This window comes from Dermacentor albipictus, chromosome 7 (genome assembly GCF_038994185.2).
Source record: "Dermacentor albipictus isolate Rhodes 1998 colony chromosome 7, USDA_Dalb.pri_finalv2, whole genome shotgun sequence".
Lineage (NCBI taxonomy): Eukaryota > Metazoa > Arthropoda > Arachnida > Ixodida > Ixodidae > Dermacentor > Dermacentor albipictus.
Genome location: NC_091827.1, coordinates 41,159,101 through 41,178,056, shown reverse-complemented (window position 1 = coordinate 41,178,056; position 18,956 = coordinate 41,159,101). Strand labels below are relative to the sequence as shown.

General features: G+C 44.0%; 3 long non-coding RNA genes across 6 annotated transcripts in view; 1 reads left to right on the top strand and 2 right to left on the bottom strand.

Moving 5' to 3' along the window:
- The window catches only part of LOC135920986 (uncharacterized), a 67,886-nt gene that overhangs the window by 31,928 nt on the left and 17,002 nt on the right, over positions 1 to 18,956 (bottom strand). The gene's annotated exons all lie outside the window — the stretch shown is intronic.
- Positions 1,722 to 17,283, bottom strand: LOC135920973 (uncharacterized). Of its 2 annotated transcripts, XR_010570380.2 has the most exons (5): positions 16,547 to 17,283; positions 7,910 to 8,029; positions 6,288 to 6,383; positions 4,515 to 4,734; positions 1,722 to 1,844 (listed from the first exon to the last, which is right to left on the bottom strand). It is a non-coding gene; the product is annotated as an uncharacterized lncRNA (long non-coding RNA). The 2 variants fall into 2 exon arrangements; XR_010570379.2 differs by lacking the exon at positions 6,288 to 6,383 and having other exon boundaries at positions 16,547 to 16,876.
- The window catches only part of LOC135920979 (uncharacterized), a 4,197-nt gene continuing 4,142 nt past the window's right edge, over positions 18,902 to 18,956 (top strand). Inside the window, exon 1 of the long non-coding RNA XR_010570382.1 lies at positions 18,902 to 18,956. This exon is cut by the window's right edge and continues 729 nt beyond it. This is a non-coding gene — a long non-coding RNA (uncharacterized lncRNA).

Sequence of the window (18,956 nt, the reverse complement as noted above, 5' to 3'; positions counted from 1 at the left end):
CACACCTTAATAGGCGAGCAACAACAAGGTAGAAAGCGCTTTCAATGTCGTCTTTTTGCCTACGTCTGATGCTTTGTTGAAAAAGTATTCTTTTAAATACAGCTGAGGAAAAAATAGGGGTTTATGCTGCCAAATATATTGCTAACGTGTCCTTCACAACTTTTTAAACACTATAAAACCATTCGCAACCTGTAGACAATGCTGCTGTGAAAATGCGAGCCCAAAATGATTTCTCGGTCTTCAGTGGGAGTCTAGAAAATTTCGTAAACGATTGTTCTTCCTTTACTGAGGCGGTCAAAGCCCCTATATTTTGCAGCGTAAGCGACGTTATAGGCAGCACCTTGTCGCTGAGTTTTGTTTCACATGCTAAATATTTTTATGCATTTATTGTCGCAGTAGGCACAGGAGCCGGTTTTGCGAGGCCGCTGTGGCGGGATGGCGGAATTTCAACTCGCTTGAAATTTTTCAGTGGCGGTGTGTCTGAGTGATGGAAGCGTGGCGACAGGGTGTGATAAACGTGCTGAGTTTTCTGGGGTAGCCCAGGTCCGTTTCTGGTACAGTGGTGGTCACTGCAGCGTTGGATCCTGGAAGTTGGAACATGCGAAGCAAAGCGGTGCGCTCACGCGCTGTTGTTAGCCGGAGCATTTGACGTCGCAGAATCACACCATTCGAAACAAGGTTTAGTAGACAACAATGGGGGATTGTTTATTAGTATACGCTATTTTTTCGCAAACGGCGATGCACTGCTTGTTAGTGCATTCCACATGACCTGTGACCCCTGCATTTGAAAAAGGGGACACTTTCGCCAAAAGCTAAACCTTAAGAGGAAGCATTAGCGTCCTCTTATAGTATCTTAAGGTATCTAGTGTCTATGTACGCAGAAACGAACAAATTGTTTTTGATGCAAAAGTATCAATGGTTTCATTGAGAGAAAAGCCGTCGTATGTAGCACAGAAATGGCTCCTAAAGCCCCGTTGGCTGCAACGCCACATTAAGTGAGCGTTTTGAAGGAGCAGAGCGGGGGAAAGCGCACCTGATGCCGCGCAACTGCCCCAGCTGTTGCGTGACGTTAGAGAGCATTGTGGTGACGCCAAGTCACCCTCGCAAGCCCGTGTTATCCAAGCGTTGCTTCGCTTCACTTCGGTAATCTCTCTAAAGAAATCCCTTATGAAAATTAGTGTTGAATTTTAGTAGACATTCCATTGCCGTCCTATTGCTCAATCAACAAAATTTTTGTTGAAATATCATTGTCCCACTATTGCAGATTTGTTGACCAGCATTGAAAAGTGGCCACCGTGAAACCATTGTAATTTCATTTACCAGTTATTGCCTTGACTTTCTATGGAATTCCCATGGACGAACAATTGTATTTCCATGAAATGTAATGTGGAATACAACATTAAGTTTATGGATTGTAAAGTGGAATGCAACAATAAGTTTATGGATTTTCAAGTGGAATGCAACAATAAGTTTATGGATTTTCAAGTGGAATGCAACATTAAGTTTATGGATTTTCAAGTGGAATGCAATATTAAATTTATGGATTGTAAGGTGCAATGCAACATGAAATTAACTAATGTTGATATTCGCCATTGAGGCATGGCTTGGCCTCGGGACATCTTCAAGGTGCATTTTCTAGCTTTCCATTGCAAGGCCTCTTTCCCTGTGGTGTTATGAAAAGAAACAACTTCGTGATTAACAAAAAGCATGTGAATCATTCCTTTTATACAATAGGCCACAAATTTATTGAGCTTCAGGCTCTTTCATTTCTCTTGCCAGTACTGGGGAGATGATGTTCTTTATGTAGGAGAGGCTGGTAGAGGGAAACTTGGAGCATGTGTAGTCTGGAAAAGAAATACAGCATAAGATTACCGATGCATACAGGATTTTCTAGCTGTCTAATAAAATAATAACAAATTGAAGCCTTATGCTATGTTTAAGTGCAGGCCACACTGCTAGTGTCAGTCATAAAACATCATCACAGAGTAATTTAGCTACGTTGTGTACTTTGAGCCAGGGTCTGCAGTTATCAAGTGTGCACCACAATATTGTAAAGAGCAGAGGCAGAATGAAGATAAACATCTCAGTACTGGCACCAAGCTCTTTGGCATGCATAAAGAACAGGTCAGTGTGTTAGCAGCTATTCATTGGAATTTTATATAATTCATTTGCACGTACAGGTAATCCTCTATAACGAAGCCAGTAAAACCAGCACTTTACTTCGTTGTATAAAAATTTCGTTGAATGAAAATTTGACCTTTTATAAATTCATTTATCCTCACAGGAAATTTCTCTTACCCAAAAGGGTGCGTAAACCTTATCAAATTATCAGGCAATCAGAAAAAATGAATTTCAATGACAAAAACAGTTGAAGCTTCACCCAAAAGTGGAAGCAATGATAGGAACACTAAAGTATCACAGCTATATGAAGGCTAATAAGCATTGACATACAGCCTTGTTGCTAAGACACACTTATGTGTCCCCGAAATGGTCCGGACAAATTTTGTAGGCACGTGGGGCACAGCTACAGTAAAACATTCGCACAACAATCTGTGTAAAGCATCTTACATTAGAGGGACCCCGAAATGATTTTGATGATTCTGTACAAACATACTGAGCCATTAGAGGATAGGTCCTTCTGATCATTATTTGACACATGTAGGTGCTCCGGTTAAAGCACATGATTTATTATAAGATTTCAAAAATTTACATTGCTGCCGATCACAGCACACCACTCGGCTGAATTTTCAGCCGCATCTAACCATTTGATGTAAACTGTCCTAATGATACTGGTAGGGCAAGCTATCCGACTGGCCGCCCAGCGCGCTTCATCAATAATTTTTTTAACTTTGTGGTGAACCAATGTTGTTCTTAATAGTTGGAATGTTAGTTAATTTGTTTTTATAAAAAGAAAGTAACAGAAAGAGAATGCACAAGAAAAATTTGTCACTACACTTCTGGCGCACAGCAAGTGTCGTCTGCTTGTGTTGCAACGTGCTCCATTTTTACGAGAGCTCCGCAGTCATTGTCGGTCTCAGTCCTTTCGCAAGAAACACGATTCGCCTTTGTTACGTTGAAGGCTGAAAACATAACTGGCAATGTCAAGCTGCGACACCATGTCCCTCTGCAAGGCAGCAGACGAGCGAAGTGGCTGCAGTGCATCGGACTGTCGATATCGAATCGGCGCCAGGATTTGCACGTTTGCAGCTGTCACTTTACACCGGAGGATTACTAAAAACCACAATAGTGTTTCGAGAGTCCGGTATTTGTGTAAATGCAAGCACAAGGAGACAGGGCCTGGCCGTTTGACTGTGCCGTTTCACAGGATGAGCAGAAGCGCAAACTGCACGGCGCAGCCACCTGATGGCACAGAGCTTGACCAAAAACAGTAACAGTAACAAAGTGTATTCTTCCTTACTGCTGGTGTAAATATTTTGCACGAGCGTAATCGTTAACATGTTTTTGTAAATGCTTAAATTGTTTTACGCCGAGACAGAGCAATATTAGCTCGTTGTTTGGCTGGTTAAGCTCTGCGCCAACAAGTGGCTAGACCGTGCAGACTAATCAGTCCGCTCAGCTGTGGTTACCGGAATGCCAGACACATTCGGCGTTGCGACAGACTGCTCAGAATGCACTCTGCTTCGATAGCTCTCGCTTGGGGTCGACTGCCAAGCAACTGGTGGAGAGGTTGGAGAGGCTTCGCGCACTCGGTCCTAGAGAACTGGAAGTAGACGGCACGACGTGCCATCCTTACGCAGAGCCAGTGAAGGCGGAGCTTAGCCCTGATCACTTGGCAAACGAGTTGAGGAGAAAACGCATGGCTACGGAGGAGGGTAACTTGTAATCGTCAGTGGCTCTCTTAATACGCAAGGCTTCACACAAATTGTGGTGTGAATGATTAACTTTAGCTGTATCTTACGCGTCTACAAAATTTGTCCGAACTGTTTCAGGGGCCCTTTAAGAGAACTTTAGCCAATTACAAGTTACCCACCTCCATAGCCATGCTTTTTCTCCAACTCATTCGCCAGGCTAAGCTCCGCCTTCACTGGCTCTGCATCGTGATGGGACATCCTGTCATCTCCTTCTAGTTGTCTTGAGCCAGCGCACCAAGCCTCTCAAACTTCTCTGCCAGCTGACTGGCAGTCGATCCCTAGCGAGCTGTCGAAGCAGCATGTGTTGCGAGCATTCTGTCGCAATGCCAAGCGTGTTTGGTTTTCTGTTAACCACAGGCAAGATTTGGAGATTTTGATGGATAGGTGGAGGCGTACACTAAATCCTCTCCATGCTACTATTGCTGTGATAAGGAGCTTTTAGCCTAGACGTCCGTGAGTGGCCTGATCGCTCTGTACGGTCCAGCTACCTGGTGGTGCCGAGCTTGACCAGTCAAACTAAAAGCTAATATTGCTGTGCTGGCGCATATCTCTTGCTAAGTAACGCACGAGGAGATGCGAATTTTTAAAATAATGTTCCAAGACTGGAATTTGGAGTTGTACCACTAGGACTGACGTACATACCAATCACAGCTCGGATACGAATAGGGTCCAAGGCCTCCTTGAATGGCTGGTTTAAGTGCAAGTTGCTCTTCTCACCCAGGAGCGGTTCGTCCCGTAGCTCCTCAGGGGTGAATACATTCCACAAAAGAGCCCTGGCAAATTTGCCAAGGCCACTTTCGCATGCTCAGCATAGCCTCTCTAGGGTGCCTTGTTCAACATTCACACCGGCCCCAATGTCCACCTGGGAACATGAAAAAAAAAAAAAAAACATGTGGAAGCTGTATAGCCCATAACCTTTTGCAGAGTAAGATTCAGAATTTGCTGGCAATGACATACCTAACAAAAAATTAAATTATGCTGTTTTACATGCCATAACCACGATCTGATTATGAGGCACACTGTAGTGGGGGACTCCTGAATAATCTGGACCACCTGGGGTTTTTAAACATCTGTATCTAAGTACACTGGCGCTTTTACATTTTGTCTTTATTGAAATGCAGCCGCTGTGGCCGGGATTCGATCCCGCGACCTCATGCTTAGCAGCCCAACACCATAGCCACTAAGCAACCACAGCGGGTGACACATCTAGGAACAAATAGCTAAGTTTAAAGGAGAGAAACAATGCGGTAACCTGCAGCAGTTACTGACATGACTTACAGCAGCAAGTTGTTTTTCATCGACTATCATTTTGCTTTATCATTTCTACACTTAAATAAAAAAATACAGATAACTTCCTTTATGCTTTATTTGGCTTATTATCTGTTGGTTTCACATGATTGTGTTTAACAAAATTGGGCCCCTCAGTTCCCTTTGTCTTTAATTTCATAATGAGGGTCTTGAATCAGGCAGGTTTGATGTCTTCAAATAGCATACAAGAGTTTATTGGTCAGCTGCCTGCTCATAAAGTTCACATATGCGTCACCATTGGCCAAAAGGATGGTCCACATCCAATGGATTGGCATGAATAGAACTGGCTAACACACCCACGGTTACACATAAACAAAATACCCAAGAATCTAGAAGTTGGAACAGTTGCCGCGGTAACGCAATTTGTAGTGAAGAGGTTGTGGGTTCGGCTCCCACCGGAGGCAAGTTTGGTTTTTCTGGCACTTTCATATCCATTTATGATATCTACACACAGCATAAAGGCACAGGAAAAGCTCAAGTGCATACTACTCTGATAAGCACCATAGCCCTCAATATCAGGTGACACTTTTTTGTCATGTAACACCAAAGTGAGCTCCATCAAGTGAAATTGTACAAGCTCTTGACAATAAAGTTACTGTCTGGTGATGGTGTAAGTTATCAGTGGCTTAAAAGGATTCGAACGCAAGCTCACTGTTATGAATTCATCGAAGAAAACACGGATGAGAACGGGAGATAGGACGACTGCTTTTTGGCAATAGTAAGTACAGGTTCAGACATGGATGCTACGCAGCACACATTATATTAGGACTATAAATGACGTTTCTAGCCAGAAACATAAATGCATAATTACAGTGAAGACAGTGACAAGTTTCCTCAGGCATCAACCCTAATGTGTGCTTTCACAGACAAAATTGATATGAAAAGTTCAGCCTATCAATGAGAGGTCATCCTGCCTTTTTAAATAAACAGCGATTTCTGATGCTGCATTGCTATACCAATGTGCATGTTCCTGCCTTTGACTTGAAGAGACTTGGAGCTTGCAGAGAACAAGTTTAAGGATAGTGCGAAAAATTCATTTTTCTAACAGTAGCATTTCATGCATTTATGTTAGCTAGCTAAGACAGAGGATATGATAGATATATGCACCTTTGGGCAAGCAACAAAAGGTCCAACTGTTTGTTTGGCTTGATTTACAACCTTGCCAAGTGCCGTTTTAGGTCGTTTTGACTAATTTGGGTGCTTCTGCAAAATAAATTGATTACGAAATTATGAAAGCAATCACTTATGGTTCTTTAGTATATCACAACAGACAGGTGCTTTTGGATTGCACCACAGTCAAAATGCAGCCACTGAGCCATGGCAGCATGTGAAATGAAACTGGAAGTGGATAAATGCACAAGTTACGCAGAATGAAAAAGCGATCACTCGCCACTTTGTTTATCTCATTGTGCTTCTGCTGTCCTTTTCCAAGTTTTTGTGCTAGCGGATGCATGCACATTTTATTTCTTTTCTCTCGTCCTTTGATCTCTTGTTATATATTGAGCCTGTAGTACTAAACACGAGCGTTACTGTGCCATAAGGGTAGTGCAAACTGATTTTATGTTGATTCCTTCAGTACTGGGGTGGTTACGAGCCTCTTCAGTCAAGCAGAGCTGCTAGATTACGTGTATTTAGTAGCATGTCGCTGTCTACTAACGGCCGGCTCATCATCCTTACACAATACTGGGCAGCTCATTCCCACCAACTTACTCGTTTGATATTTACGAGAATCTGCAATTATTATTATTATTTTATTTATTGCATTCTGCCCAATTCTAACTAGACTGGCACAAGTAGTCGGGTAGCAAATACGTCGGTATCAATGCACTGCCCAATGCTGTGTAAGGGCACCAAGCAGGAAATTAGCAGACAGCGACATGCTGGTAAACACAAGTAATCTAGCAGCCCTGCTTGACTGAAGAGGCTCATAACCACCCTAGCAATGAAGCAATTACCTTAAAATCAGTTTAGACTAACCTCTATTTATTGGCACAGGAGCGCTCGTATCCATGCATTCCGTCTTTGGCGCCAAGAGGCTTCCTGAAGTGAGATGTATTGTACATTTTGAGATTGGTGGAATAGCACTTCAATATCCTTTTTTCTCCCTTTAAGCAAAAAATTATTCTAACAAAGCTTTCTCAGTTTAATAACAACACAATGAGCTATCACAAGAGGCAGTGTTTGCATATTTTTCAATTCATTGTTAAATTAGCACACCGTATCAGCTTTCTTGAGTGGTCGTCACATGTGTACACTATTGTACCATATTCCGTCCAAGCATTTTTTTTTCAGCATTGTACAGGTCCTGACCATTTGCCTGATGCAAAATTTAAGCTTTTACTGGAAAAAATCCTAAATACAGGCCATTTTACTGCCTTTCAATGGCCTATAAAAATGTTAGAAATGGCTGATACTCGACGAATGCATTATGGTGTAAAACTTCTTTCTCTTCATTTACCTGAAAAATTTTGTTGTGCTTTCATAGGAAAGGAAGAGTGTTCTTACCAGCGCCTTTTATGACATAGTTTGGCACTTTGTGACCAAGTTCACATGGTAATAACGGAAGCAAAAACCTTTCCGTTGAAAAACATGTTTCATGAAATTAACTTCTTTCTTATTTTGAAGGGTCTTCAACTTTTTCAAAAGCAATGGCAAGTGGTCAAGCACCAAGGTTAGGACAGCTGCTGACTGTATAATGTTGTGGCAACATATGTTTAAAGGCTTTTTACCATAAATGTAATCGTGTTTTTCTGCCATCCGCTTCATATGTTCCTCTTCATCTTTTAATTCCCGATTTTCTTCTTGAAGTGCCTTTACCTGAACAGTACAGGTGCTGCATGGGTTGATATCTGAAATAAAAGAAAGCATCTATTTTTTTAAAGACATACAACAACAATTGGTTTAGCAGTATCATGCGCACGAAAATTATCTGTGGGCAGTGCATTTTCACAGACTGTCATCGAAGTTATCAACATAATGCCTTCTTACAAACACGCCTTAATTCAATATTGCCAATGGTAGTTGACAAACTATAAAAGCACCATTAAATCAGGCCTTTGGCAATACCAGTTATTCGGTTGCTTGATTCCCAACTTATTCAAAGATTAAAACTGGACAACCAGTGATCAGTCAGCCTGCATGGTTGTTTGATGAATAATATTCGAATGTTCAGATGTCCCGATATTTTTGTTTACTCCACACCGTTGAACGGTTTCAATGGAAACCTTATTTAAAAATATATAAACACAGACAATGATCCCTTTAGAATAAAAACAGGAACAGCGCAACACAGGGCGAGCGAGTAAAGAGCACAGCACAGAGCGCTGTCCTGTACTCCGTGATGTGCTGTCCCTGTCTTTATTCTAAACATGAACCAACCAGCCCCACTGAACACAATGCTAACAATGATCACTTGCTTCATCATCATCAGCCTGGCTACGCCCACTGTGGGGCAAACGCCTCTCCCATACTTCTCCAACTACCCCGGTCATGTGCTAATTGTGGCCATGTTGTCCCTGCGAACTTCTTACTCTCATCCGCCCACCTAACTTTCTGCTGCTCCCTGCTATGCTTCCTTTCTATTTGAATCCAGTCCGTAACCCTTAATCACCATCAGATATCTTCCCGCCTCATTACATGCCCTGGCCAGGCCCATTTCTTTCTTGATTTCAACTAAGATGTAATTAACTTGTGCTTGTTCCCTCACCCAACTTGCTCTCTTATCCCCCTTAATGTTACACCCATCATTCTTCTTTCCATAGCTCGTTGCATCGTCCTCAATTTAAGGAGAACCCTTTTCATAAGCCTCCAGGTTTCTGTCCTGTAGATGGGTACTGGTAAGACACAGCTGTTACACACTTTTCTCTTGAGGGATAATGGCAACCTGCTGTTCACGATCTGAAAATGCCTGCCAAACGCACCCCAGCCCATTATTCTTTTGATTGTTTCAGTCTCATGATCCGGATCCACGGTCACTACCTGCCCTAAGTAAATGTATTCCCTTACCACTTCCAGTACCTCGCTGCTTATCGTAAACTACTGTTCTCTTCCGAGACTGTTAAGCATTAGTTTTCTGCAGATTAATTTTTAGACCCACCCTTCTGCTTTGCCTGTCCAGGTCAGTGAGCATACATTGCAATTGGTCCCCCGAGTTCCTAAGCAAGGCAATATCATCAGCGATTCGCAAGTTACTAAGCTATTCTCCATTAACTCTTATCCCCAATTCTTATGCTGTGTCAAGTCCTGTACATTTGTGAGCCAATTTTTATTTGTATTTACTTATACAGAAAGAAGTGGCGAGCATGGCCAGTACTTTGTAGCGATGCCTTTTCTCGATGCCAATGCCTTTCAGTGCTTTTCGCATTTATGAGTGGCCTCTTTTAAAGCTCCGCCCGATACACAGCCTCGCTTGACCACTCACTAAAGCGAAGAGCACTGAAAGGCATTGTTATCGGGAAAAGGCATGGAGGAAGGAGAGCGTAGGAGAGGCGCCGGCCAACACAGACGTGTTGGAGGTAGTGTGACGGAAGTCGCATGCTGTTTTTCGCAATGCAGCACTGGTAATGGTGCCCCAAATGAAAACCTTGCCATAGCAACCATGCCCCTTAAGCTCTCGCTGCTGTGCTAGGCCTCTGAAAAGTGAAATAAGCTTGTTCGACCCGCGTCTTTCTCGCAGCACATTATGTTCGCAAGACAAGCTGACTTTGAAGCGAGGTGTGTAAGCTTGAAAGATGTTTTGGGTCTGTGAGTGCAAGTGTCAGCAACAGACATACTCAAGTATTTGCGGTGCAGGTCTTTGTCATCTTCTTCAACATGCCCCAGATGGGCACAGGATCGCGTCTGCTTCACTAAAACTGATCAAGAAGTTTCACAGGCATTGTTCTGATGCGCATCAGCAGCACACACTTCTGGCAGCTCATAGCAATGCAAGTTCAAAGCTCGTGCCTAACTGTTCTGGCGAGCTGAGTGGAGGCACAAAGGGAGATGCCACACCAACATGGCTGCATTTCCGGCTTCAAAAATGTGGGGTGCGAGACCGGGCTAGTTGGTATTCCATGGTGAAGTAACTAGCGCAAGAGTGGACACTAAAAGGCAACAAGGACAGGCGCTTGTCCTTGTCATCTTTTTAGTGTCTCATTGTCTCATGTCCACCCTTGCGCTAGTCACTTCTTCAAAAATGTGACGTCAAGCCCTCCTACTTTGTTTCTTTCCTCCATGGGAAAAGGCATTGCTACAAAAACCGGCCCATGCTTGTCTTGACTAAGTAAGTCTGGTTAAGTACCAACCTAGTTTACATAATGAGCTTATTCGCAACTAGTGATAAATGAGGGTTAGTTATTAAATTTACAAACAACTTTTTTGGTAATAGTGTAATGAACAGCCAGCTATGTCATCTAACCTTTCAATCTCCCTCCTGTACTATATATACAGCTTGTCCCACATAGCTTGAGCCAAAGTTTTAAAAATGAAAGGCACTCCGGACGCAAGTTGAACCAAATTCATAATGTTGGCACTGTTCTAGAGTTACTCAGGCTGTTTTTTTATTTTCCCCTTAACTAACGGATTATTTGTTTAATTAATCAACTTTTTAAGCATTGGCTGCAGACCCCAAGTGTGAGATGCAAAGTTGTAGAGCATTTACAGAAACCTCTCAATAAATTGTTTCCAACACGGTATATTTCACATGGCCCCTTTTTCCGCGTTCCAAAGAAAGCCCACAACATATGAAAAAATACCACGTGGCGAGGCACTTGTGCACTGTTATTGTGCTGCTCTGATGCGTGCGATGGATGAACAATGTCGGCTGCAGTGAGACTGGCCCGCAAGAGGGTGTTATGCCTGGTGTAGGTATCCGGGCATGCGGCTGTTATTGCAGGACGGTGCAAATGCATGCTGCTGGCCAAATGTTGCCAAAGCGATAAAGCATCTAAGGCCACAAAAGAGAAAAGATGAAAGCAGCATTTTGATTCTGCTTGAAAGAAGGAAAGGGCGAAGTGCGTGGGAATGATGGAAAGCAATTACTGCTGCTGGAATTTTGCCTTTGTACACAAATAACCTTGTAAAAGTTTTCAAATTGAACGATGATGCTACAACTTTAAACCTTAGGGCTCGAATAACAGCGGATAAGTCGCATGCGGACAAAACTAACTAATGGTAAAAAAACCTTGGCTATATTCAAGGAAGATTGCACATGTATTCTTCAGACAACTCTTTCCATACTGGCCCCGTCTGCTCTCCTTCTCGCACTTACTGTCTACCAGACTTTTTTTTTTTTATCTCGCACCCCACGGATGCACATCACTTTGTGGTCGCAGTATCGGGTGGCCGCGTCTGGCTTCACACTTGTGCACCGTCACCAGCGTGTCAGTCCCCGAGAGAGTGCGCCCACAGGCTGTTCCAGTTTACCGGATGTAGATCATACCTTATGTACCTCGTCTGAACCAATTCCAGCGAACTGCAATGTTGGGGGCGAGGACTTACGGAGTCGCCATCTGTCAGAAGCTCCTCCCTTGCGTAGTATGAGATCACGCGGCGCGCTCCTCATAGGTTTCGCTTACAGCGCTAAAAAAAACACCACGTGGCGGCCCTTCTCAACTTTTATGTAAGTACTCTCACAACGAGGGAAGTTTTTGACTGTCGATATAATAATCTTGGGCAAACTGAAAGCACAGAATTGTTTACAGACGCTATCTCTTTGCCGAATACATATGTACAGTGAGCGCCACTGCACGCGGTCGCCAGGATGGAGTCTCCCTAATTGCGTGAAAGGTAGGCAAATGCTGCGAATAAACTATGCGAAATATGTTCTTATAGTGGGCTGTCTGTGTAACCAAATGGGGCATAACAGAATGAAGCCTCAATGCAGCGATCACACGGGTTCGCAGCGACCGACTGCACGTCTGCATGCATGTCTGTGAACAATGTTTTGCTTTCGCTGTGAGCGCGTTTTCGCACCGTGCCGTGAGCTTTAGGCTGCAGCATATGAGCATTTTACAGTACAATGGCAATCTTTGTTGCATGGACGCTATCACAACTGTTCAAAAATAATTTTGTGATAGAAATTTCGACACCTACGGTGACTGTGATGTGCCATCGCAACGATTAAATCTTTTTTTGTCTTTTGAATTCTTGGACGTTCCAATATTATTTCTCAAGTTGCATCGCACTGTATGCTTATCGGTCTTCTCAGTGTGCGATTTCCCTGTGCTTCTTCGTCGTAATCCAGTGCAATAATTCATAACAATAACGTGACCATATGCCATGACTTTTTTTTAATGTGCTTCTTGCCGCTCCCTTTCCGTTCCAGTGAACTTGCCAGTATCTAGCGTCAACAAGTTCATAGACCAAAACCGTCATGACATTAGCTAGGCAGTGGGCGCGGGCAAGCGTCTCGGTGTGCGTTTTCTGCTACTCACCGAACATCGCACAGTCCTGACACCATAGCAGAAATCTTCCTCGCACCTGTTTGCTGCATACCGGAGTTGTAGGTGATGGCTGTCTGCCACTTCTAAGTTTCGCGAGTCAAGCTTCATGTGGCTCTTTGTTCTGTGGCTACGTGTGAATAAGGCTGACACCAGGCTCCACTGCGTACGTCCGGCACAACGGCACCGAGCAGCAGCCTACCATGCTGCACGCTTCCAAAGGCAGCCACTACCTATTAGAGTACTTTCAAATGTTGTCAAGCTGTAAAGCCTCACCACTTAATCAGAACTGTAGCACAGGTGGCACTTTAAACTTTCATTTTCAGCTCGCTTCGGTGCTTCCAATGCAGCCAATGCGGCCACTGTGTCCACGTGACCTCTCATATGTCACGTCACGCCGATGGTGGCATGAGATTTTCCAGTGGTGGAGCTCGCCCCCAATATCCAGAGCTCCTCAGGCACACATATCCCTGCGTGTTCTCTACAGCAACGCTATTCAGCTGTGACCAACGTTGAGCAGCGGATATGGCTTACTCCAATGAGGAAAGGGAGGATATGGTTTTGGCTCTAGGTGCATCAAGTGGACATAGAAGGCGTGCACTTTAGCTATTTCCACACTGGCATCCAGGTAAGCATCTGAGCTCAATGATGATTGTGCATGCATATGAAACGCTGAGACAGACTGGGACTTTTACGAAGAAGCAACATAAATCTTCAATCCTGGACGAGGACGTGGAGATAGATACTGTGTCAGTTTTCTTCAGACCCACATGCAAGTGCTCGTAGTGTGGGTGCTGAAGCTGGAGTGCCAAATTCTTCAATGTGAAGAGTACTTAAGAAGAGGCAGCCTCATCCATACCACATGCAGCTGCACCAGATGTTGGAGCCCCGCTATTTCAAAAATCGAAAGCACTTTGCAAACTGGATTATAATCAAGGTGGAAGATTATCTTCCGCCGGGCTTTGCCAACAAAACATGGTGGACTGATGAAGCTACCTTCTCATGTAATGCCCACGTGGACATCCACAACACTCACTATTGGAGCAACGAAAACCCTCACTGGGTTTTGAAGACATTACCAATATCAGCGGTCGGTTAACGTGTAGTGTGGAATTTACGGTGGCACTATCATTGGCCCCCTGTTTTTTAATAACATGCTTACAGGCGAAACATATGAATGACATCCTTGATGGGGCGCCTGAGGATTTTCTTTGCCGAGTTCCATTGGCTAGGATCAAGGATATTTGGTATCAGCATGATGGTGCTCATGCACACGGCAGCAGCAAAGCTTGCAAATGGCTGCATGAATTATTCCCGCAGCAGTGTATTGGACAGCATGGGCTCATTGCTTGGCCAGCATGGTCGCCAGATTTAACTCCCTTGCTTTCTTTCTCTGGGGCTACATCAAGGATCAAGTATACCGGACACCAACTACAACATCAGAGAACCTAAAAGAAAAAGTAAGACAAGTTTGCAACTCCATCCCTGATACCATGATCAAGAACGGCTTGGAAAATGTGCCTATGAGATGGTGACCTCTTCGAACACGCATTATAATCGAAAGGCACTTTTTGGATTGAAGGTCACTGCAAAATCATTCCGCCCCTAACGCCGCCTCCCCGCCCAACCCCATTACACTCCACCGGCAGGCCGCCAGCTCATGTCCATTTCAAGAATAAAAAAGAAATAAAGCTATCTTCTTGTTCTCTTTCGTCTCCTTAGATGCTTTATCGCTTCGGCACCACTCAGCCAGCAGCATGCATTTGTGCCGTCATGCGATAAAAGCCGCACGCCCAGATACCTACACCAGACGTAACGCCCTGTCACGGGCCAGTCTCGCTGCAGCCGACGTCTTCATCCATCGCACGCTTGAGAGCAAGCAACACAATAACAGTGCACCATTGCCCCGTCACATGGTATTTTTTTATATTTCGCAGGCTTTCTTTGGAATGCGGAAGAAAGGAGCACGTGAGATATATCGTGTGAGTGTGTGTCCTTTTTTTTGGGGGGGGGACTTCGAGAAAGCATTTGATAACGTTCCTCATGAACGCCCGTTTCTAAAACTTTCATGCGTTAATTCTTTTGCTTTTGAATGGATTTGTGACTTTCTAACTAACCGCCAGCAATTCGTGCACGCCAATAAACAGTCTTCTGCCTACCTTCCTGTCAGCTTGGGCGTGCCTCAGGGCACGATCCTAGGCCCACTATTATTCCTAATATATATCAATGATTTACTGAGTGATATTTCTTCTAACATCACACTTTTTGCAGACGACTGCATGCTACATATATCGTCCAATTAACAACCTGTCTGACATTCACTCCCTTCGGTCTGACTTTCAACGGTTCGAAATCTGGTGCAACGAGTAGCTCATGTCACTAAACACAAATAAAACATCACTACTTTCTTTTCATTGCCAGCAATATTACTCATCACTGAATTATTTGATCTATAACTTCGCAATTTCATGTGTAAGTGCGTACAAGTATGTAGGTGTTCATTTGTCATCACATTTAACACGGTCCTTTCATACAATGCACACTACTAATGAAGCTAACCGCGTTCTTGGTTGTTTACATCGTAACCTTTATCTACCACATCCTTCTGTCCTACTTCTCGCCTATCACACAATAATCAGACCAAACTGGAATACACATGTACTGTTTGGGACCCTCACCAATGTAACCCTAATAAAATGCTAAAATCTGTGCACAACCATGCAGCCAGATTCATTTTCTCAGAATGCTCATACCATTCTAGTCTCACCGAACTAAAATCTCGTGCAAACCTTGGAAGTCTTTCAGCACGCCGCAGAATAGCACGTCTGTGCCTATTGTTCAAGTTTTATCACACGTCACCTTGTACTCCTGCCATCAAGTCAGCACCAATCACGAAACAGCTGTATACCCACCATCTGCTCGAACCACTGTGAATCTTTCTTCATTTTTTGTCAAAACATTGCAAGATTTGAATTACCTTCCCTCTGACGTTGCGCTCCTCTCCAGTAGCACTGACTTCAATACAGTAATAAAAAAAATTGTATATAACACTTAAAGCATTTGCAAGTAGCCCACCCCTCATGTAAAATCCCTTTACTGGGGCCTTTGCGATATTGTAAATAAATAAATATTGCTTCTTTTTCATAAATGCGCGACCATCCACCTGTAGAAGACCGGCAGCTCGAAATACGAATGCCTTACAGTGTGAATGCCCCTGACACGCTTCGGCCTCCGCGGCCCCAACTCACGGGCCGCCCTGCTTCCAGCTTTGATCCTCCCGCACCCCTTGGGTGCCCTGGAGAACCTGCGCCGCCTCTTTTGTTATAATCTCAAGTGCTCTTCTGAAGCGTTCGTTTGCCGGTTACATGTCCCCTCCGGGAGCAGTGCTTGTAAAAAATCCTCCAATCTCTTGTCGCGACGATAAAAGTGGCCCGCGACTTTTATGCGACACCAGTCAGAACTTTGCTGAAATATGGAGCAGAATGACTGATAAGCGGGCAAGCTGGCACGAATTTGTGGCTAGGCTGTATTACATTGCGCTGCTCGGGCAGACGTATGAAAAATGTCAAGGTCTAGCACACAAACTGGTCGCGTCGATCATATTCGCTATGAGATGTGTTTTTTTTCCGTGTCTTAGTGATCAATTGATTGTGTAGCCGGTGTAGCGTGTTGCACACACGCTACACCGGCAACCTGGACAGCGCATAAACTTTTCTGAGACAGGTTCCGTGTAACGTGCCTTTAGTTGGGATGAATCATGTAACCACGCAAACGACAACGGACGAGGAAAGAAACACACAGGACAGGCGCAGATGTTTCATCGTCCGTTGTCGTTTTCGCGGTTACATGATGCATTCCAATATCGACCACCAACTAGCCCACCTCTCCCTGTTAAATATGTTACTTTAGTAGGGACAGCCGTCAAAAAACACGAGATGTACTCACCGAAGGCAAGGAGTACTGCCGGGTCCGGTGGCGCTCCTTCTTTCCAACTGATGAGTTGAATACTTCTTTAATTGACCCCTGCTGCGATATGAGACGGAAGGCCACATCCGTGTCGGCCAAAGCATTCACGGGATACACGTCCCACTTGTTATCGTCAACTCACTTCGCAAGGACGTGAGACATCTTACGCTCCAGCTGTCCGAGCAAACAAACGCACGTGCAGAGGCCGGAACATAAAATAAAGAACCAACTTGACGGGAGACAACTAACAAAAATACGTACGAAATGGCGACGGAAAAATGCAAACACGACGCAAACTACAGTGTGCTAGAATAGGGGTAGTGGGCTCAGATGACGGCTCCGCTTGAGGCTCTTGATGTCGCCTCCGAGAGATGGCGCTACAAACATTTTCACCTGAAACGTTTTGCAATCCTGCGCCGACGCTATGCGGGTTATTTCACCGCATAGCGTAAGTTGTTGCTATCTGTATTACCGGAAAGGCGTCAATTCGCATTTTGTGCTATATATATATATATGCTTTACCATTGTTACTGCGACGGCTCGGGAGTCGATGACCTCGCGAGTACATAAATTTGGGTGCTGGTTCGCCACCATAGTGGGCAGCTTGCGGTTGTTTGTAGCGGTTAATGTAACGATAATGTTAGCGCGATGATTCGTTTTATCTATATCTAGTACCACTAAACACCATGTAATCGTCCACTGCGGTCCGCTAAGGCCAGCGTCGAGCGTGCGCCGCTCTTTTTAGCAGTGGACCGTTGCCCAAGCTGACCGCACTTCGTCAAGTTGCGGACAGTTTTCTTGCGCCATAAATGCGACGTGTGGCTACACATCGCCGGAAAGAAATATACAGTGTATATACTTACAAAAAATTATTTTCTGCAAAATATCAAAGAAGCTTATTTCTAATTGTACACAATAATTCCAGCAAAGATTTCAACGAGCAGGCGACATTAATTGTTCTCTGAGCGCCTCTGAATGCACTTTCAATTGCGTACATTTTATTAGGAACAGCATTGAAACAAAAACGGTGCACAATATTGTTGCAGGAGTGAAAAATAAGCAAAATCAGCCCTACCGAAAAGTACTCAAAGAACGGCACAGATACCAAAAATATTACAAATCTCACTGTTAGTGCGTGCAGGAAATATTTCTTTTCGCAGTAACAATGTTTACAAAATAAAACAAACGATTTTTTTTCTAAGAGCATGTCTAAGAATATGGAGTAAGAAGAAATAATATATATATATATATATATATATATATATATATATATATATATATATATATATATATATATATATATATGTGTGTGTGTGTGTGTGTGTGTGTGTGTGTGTGTGTGTGTGTGTGTGTGTGTGTGTGTGTGTGTGTACAAAATTCCCATTAAGGTCATAGTGAACTAGACTCCTCAAGAGTTCAAGAACGGTGTTGTTCCTTTCATGCCCTTTTTCATATGGTGCAACACCGCGACATATGGGCTTCATTCACGTTGACATATAATTTAGTTTTTAGATCTGCCTGCCCCCTCTTCATTCAAAACAAACACAACATTAATTGATTTTTTTTAATGGAGCAAACGTTTTGAACATGTACTGCACAGCTTTCTCATACAGTTTTACTTATTTTCCTATGCTCAGCTGCTTCCCTTCTGCTTCGTTGCTCTGTGTTGATGCCTTTCACGAAAAAAATGGAGCCGTGTAGTTAAATAGAAGCTGATAACTTTTCTTGTAACTTCAGCTGCGTGCTCATTGCAACGAATGTTGCTCATGCACCTTGCCATCACGAGGTTGTGTATATCCATAGTACTGTAGGCATGCAGTTCTTGCTTACTAAAACATTCTGTAAACAGGTTTTCAAGCATTTCGCAATTCGCACACTGCACATGTTTGGTCAAGCTTCTTGTCTTCACGGTGTAAGTTTCTTTCCCACTGATGCCTCCTTTCTTCGTCTTGTGGGTCGCTGAAAAGAGACGCCTTCAGCGAGTCTTTCACTCGACTATAGCATGTCTGGCACTCTGGTGCAGAACAATTGCGCCGGCGACTAGGCATAGTTGCTTAGCGCACCGCAGAACGAGCACAAAGGATGTCCGAGGATGTTGCTGAGACAAGTCTACGAACGTTGCACTTTACAAAAACAATGAAAATCAAATCCATTCGCATCCTCGTGTGCAGGCTGCAGCAAGTGAATGGCAATGACGAGCGCACGCGCTGGCACGGGTCTTCAGGTGGAACTAGCTCCAGCGCCCCTGGCGGCCTCCGGCTCCGGCGACATGCGCGGCTTCAGCAGGAAGCGTGCGCCGCATAGGGCAGAGAGCACACTACCCAATATTCTAGTACACTGTACGCAAACGAAAGAGATGGTATCAGTGTTTCCTGCTCACTTTTTAGAT